Source organism: Peromyscus californicus, unplaced genomic scaffold (assembly GCF_007827085.1).
Source record: "Peromyscus californicus insignis strain IS unplaced genomic scaffold, ASM782708v3 Scaffold_4__1_contigs__length_199733344, whole genome shotgun sequence".
Lineage (NCBI taxonomy): Eukaryota > Metazoa > Chordata > Mammalia > Rodentia > Cricetidae > Peromyscus > Peromyscus californicus.
Window position 1 is genome coordinate 95,556,952 of NW_026294562.1, and position 5,246 is coordinate 95,562,197.

Genomic DNA, 5,246 nt, shown 5'->3' on the forward strand with positions numbered 1-5,246 from the left:
AGGCTGTCTTTGTCCACAAACAGTAACACTTCACTAGAGCCTAAGATACTCAATAAATGACTAAATTGGAATGAAAGGTTCAGCATCTATGTATTCACATTATATCGGCCCCATTGCTCTCTTGACCCTTGGATTGGATTCTTCTCAGCTCTGCATAGTGCACATTTAAATTGGTTTTACCAAGACTACAATAATTCAGGACTAACTCGTTGGAGTTGGTGTGTTTCTCCTACACCACCCCTATGCCTTCTCCACAGCTCAAGCACCTAATGTGCCTCAACCTTGTAATCTCTGGGACTTAGTCCAGAGCAATCCATGAGGTCAGGCTATTTATGCAAAATAATGAGTCATTCAGCAGTTATTGGATTAAATCACCACCTGTTAGCCTACAAAGCCCAAGGCCAGAAAGCTAGCTCACAAGACACAAACATCTTTTGAAACTCTGTCCATTACCAGTAGATAACTCTACCAAACTTTAGCCCACCAAGAGAATCAACAAAAGCTTACTGCTTCTGTTGCTCAGCATGCAGCTGTTCGACCTCTCTCCATCACAGCACCAGTTCACATCACTCCACTCCCTATCATCCCATCCTGTGGTAAGGCACCATGGAAACAACCAGCGATTGTCCCTGTGCTTTGCATATAACTTACAGCACAAGACAAATAAACAATGCACTACATTATTAACATATATGAGAATAACACATAAACAATAATAAAGTCATATAACTTCATGGACAATACTGATTCCTTGAAAGTTTGAAAATAATTGTCTCAAGTTCCTTCATAATCACTGAATTTTTTATTTACAATTTTCTTCAGACAATTGGGATAATTAATCATCTCCTAGTGAGAGTTACTCTGTTCAGGTTTTCCTATTCATTGCCTTGAACTGAATAAAATATTCCTTGTTAGTGAATCCCCCCTACTTTAGAGATAGCTTCTACTTTATGTTCCCAGTTTTATGTACTTTAAAAATACTTTTTGAAAAGTAGACTAGCTAATGTTTCTATCATTAATAAAGTTTGTTTGCTTTTCTTAGAAAAATGTTTTTAAATATTTAATAATCCTAATTCCTCTGACTGTGCCTTGTCGAGTAATTCCAGTTGACCTGAACAGGTAGATAGAACAAGGGCAGGGACAGCAATGCTGAGATCTTTTCTGTACATGGCTGACAGGTGCAGCTGTAATCCATGCTGATCTTAGAGGGAAGCTCAAAACTTTGTGTTTCTGTCGGAGCTCTGAAATCGGTGTGTGATGGCACACAGTGCCTGCTTCTGAGGCTTACTATCTCTCCTGTACAAAGCTATGGTTTCAATGTCCTATCCAAATCTGCTATTAAATGTTTACTCTACTATAAGAGGGTTGAAAAGTGAGGCCTCTAAACAGAGTTTGGGTCCTGAAAGTTCTACTCTCAAGAATTCATTAATAAATGACCATCAACAATTCTAACAATTTAACAAAGGAGGAAATACTTCGGTTCAGACCCAAAAACAGATTTTGGAGGTGTCAGTCCATCATGAGAGGGAGGGTGGACAGACAACATATATCATGGTGGCTAGGGAGCAGAAGAAAGGGCTCAGAGCAAGAAGCCATAGCCAAAATACAACCCCAAGTTCAAGCCCCCAGTCAGTCCTCATCCTACAAAGCCATATTTCCCACCCTTTACCACTTTCATAGCTTAACCCACTGAGGATTGATTCATTCATTAGCTCAAAGTCATCATGATCTACTCATCTCAAAATGCTACCAGAGATAGCACTAGAGGTGGATTCAGGATCCTAATCTCCTAGGAGTTTCTTAATTCAATCCAATTGATAATTAAGATTAATCATCAGCATCACATCATGATCATGGAAGTGGATTTCATGGTAAATTCTTATGTGTTTGGGCCCTTTGCCCTCACTTGCTCACTCTATCTCTTTCTTTCTTGCTTGAGCTCACTGGCCCTTCTGTCTTGAAACTTTCCCCAGATTAAAAAACCATGGAACCATTATAAACTTCTGTTGTTTATAAATCACCAAGAGACTAGCCTCTGATGTCTGTTGTAGGAATAGAAACCATACTAAAACACACACAGAAGACAGTCATTGCTTATAGCCCGACTGGGCTGCTGGAAGAACTGGCTGTGCTTTCATTGTGAGCATCAAAGTGGTGAATGGCTTACTTTCCTTGTAATGCTAGAAGTTTTGAGACAGTCATCTCCCCTGTATATTTTAATGAAGGCTTATCTGAAAGTCTTTGTCTTCTCACTTTCTTTGGGCAGACTGCAGCTACCTGTGATCTGACTGAAGTTCTCCAAAGCCAGAGGACTCAAATCTCTCCTGCTGCCTTGGTCGCTAGCTTTTCCCTGTGACTGCTGAAGTTTCATTAGCTTCTATGTTTCCAGTGTTCACCAAGGTTGAGTCTTAGATGTTTCTGGAGTGACATGAAGGACTTTAACTGGGTTTGCTTTTTTTCCTTGTGTAGGCAGAATTTGAGTGCCAAGTCCAAGTTTGTCAATTGGCCTATGCTGAAATACAGGGCTCTTCCTTCCACTAGGTGACTCTCCCTTTGTTTTTTTGAAAGTCCACAGAACCAGCAACACTCACTTAGGAAACCCTCCCTGAGCCTCACCTTCTGCCTAAGGCGAGGTGGGGCATTTGAACCTCAAGGAGCCAGGCATAATTCTCTAGAGTAGCACCAGGTACAGACACTGAAAGTTGGTTCACCATCAGAAGAATTCGAGCAACCCAAGCCTTACATTCTTCAGCCCATCAGTGCATATATTTAACACTTCTTCATTTTATCATAAAAGGTTCATCAAGCAGGCAATTATCCACCCCGCCTCTGATAGCATCACCATGGGCTATGGCTTGGTACCACAAATCTAGCTGACCCATGTCAGTGCAATCAGCACACTCATCTGGATTGTCTGTCTGGGAGGAGCCCTGGGCTGCCCATTTTCCAGATATGTAGGGTCACAGGTTGGCTGTCCTCCAGGCCTGAGATAAGCCTTTCTACCATGTCCTTGGTACCTGACTTCACAGCTCTTCACAAACTCAATGTTTTAGTGTCATTTTTCTCTGGTTCCTTCTAAAATTTCTTTCACTGGTGTGAAAGGTGAGGATAATTTTCTTTATGTCTAAGAAAAGTAGATGAGCTGGTTAGATTGATCAGTGGATGAAAGCACTTCCAGCCAGCATGATGACCTAAGTTCAGTCCATGACACCCACATGGTAGAAGAAAACTCCTAAAAGTTCTTTTCTCACACACATACACCACCACCACTACCACCACCACCACCACCACCACCACCACCACCACCACCACCACAATGAATAAATAAATAAAATACAAAAAAATTAAAATTGGGAAAAGAACCAAAGACTTTGTTATGGTTGAGATATGAAACCACTTACAAATTCTTGTGTTGAGTCTGGAGAGGCAGCCCAGTGGTAAGAGCACTTGGTACTCTTGCAGAGAACCTGAGTTTGGTCCCAGCACCCACATGGTGGCTCACAAATGCCTATAACTCCAGTTCCTGTGGATCCAAAGCCCTCTTCTGGCCTCCAAGGACACTGAATATATACAGTGTACAGACATATACATGCAGGCAAAATAGTCATAAATATAAAATAAAAATAAATACATCTTTTTTAAAGAATTCATTATTGAAGGGTAGGTCCCAAGCTGGTGTGTCAAAATAATCCTGTCTCCCTTAAGCTGTTTTCTTAGCTTTGTCATAATGATGAGAAGTGACTAGCATAGGCTTGTACATGTACAGAGTGACACAGAGTCACACAACTGCTAAAAGTCAGTTGTCGCTGGCTAATTCAACTGAAGCTCAATGATCTTTCCTCTGCCCCCAAGCTACCTGCTCTAGGCAATGTGACCATAACTCCACCTGATTCTGACACCACCCTCCCCTCCCCTATCTGAATCCAAGCATGGATCACTTGGTGTATTCATTCTTTCACTCACTGCTGTGAAAATCTCCACTGAGTGCTATCTTCTTGACAGGTATTTCTCTTAATCATGGAGACACAAACACTAATAAAGTCCAACCCCTGGTTTCAAACACCCAATTTGAGAACCGAGTACAGTTGCCCCCCTAGTTCAAGATGATGAACTCATAGTCTGGGAGTGTTAGAAAAGGCTTCAGTGGGGGGGGTTGACATCTATCTGTGCTGTGTCTTAGAAGATCTTCAAGTTAGCAAAAAGGAAAGGCATGCAGGAGAGTTGGTATGAACTAAAGATAGAAAACACCTTTTTATTTTACCATATTTTTTAATAAGAAAAGGTCTCTCTCTATAACTTTGCTGGCCTGGATCTCATTGTGTAGACCAGACTAGCCTAAAACTTTAGAAGAGAACTCTTTTTACTTTAACAACAAGAATTCCTTGTCTCTAAGTCCAACAAACTATAGTGACTTAGAAGTCCCATTGTTGCCTCCCGCTCCATTCTTCCAAGTCCAATCCCCCACTCTCATCCTCAGCTCTTTCTTTAGTAGACTTCCTGCTATGACCTTTTGAAACTCACTGCCCCCATTCCCAGAGGACTAACTAAGCAGATCTTGATGGAATATCCAGCTTTCCTCCCTCTTGCAAAGCCCCTCAACTACCCTCAGGCCATCCCCATTCTTAAATCTCAAGTCCCAATACCCAGAAACACATTTTACCTGGAACTCCCAGTGGCCATACCTACCAAGATTCCTGAAGATTTTCCTATAGGCAACACACAGCCATCACATTCTCCAAAATCCAGAGAGGAAACAAAAACTAAGGAACAAAACACCCACCCAACAAAGACAAAATCAGATATAAGCACCTAGAATTACAATCTTCCCAATTGTAGATGCCTGGACACCAGCCTAAGGACACAATCAACTCAGCTAGGACAATGTGTCTCAACTAGAACCCAACATGGCAGGACCTATTTGACACATTTTAATATTTGACACATTTGAAGCCAAATAGAAGACCTTAAAAAGCCTTTAGAATACAATAGAGATCTTTAAGGGGGAAACAAATAAATTCTTTAAGAAAATTATGAAAACAAAAACAATAGAAGGGAATGAATAAAAACAGTTCAAGATCTGAAAATGGAAATAGAATCAATAAAAACCCAATTTGAGGGAAAACTGGAAATGAAAAATCTAGGAACTCAAACAGGAAACACAGAGGGCAGCTTTACCAACAAAATACAAGAGATGGAAGAGAGAATCTCGGGCATTGAAGACATGATAGAAGAAACAGATACATTGG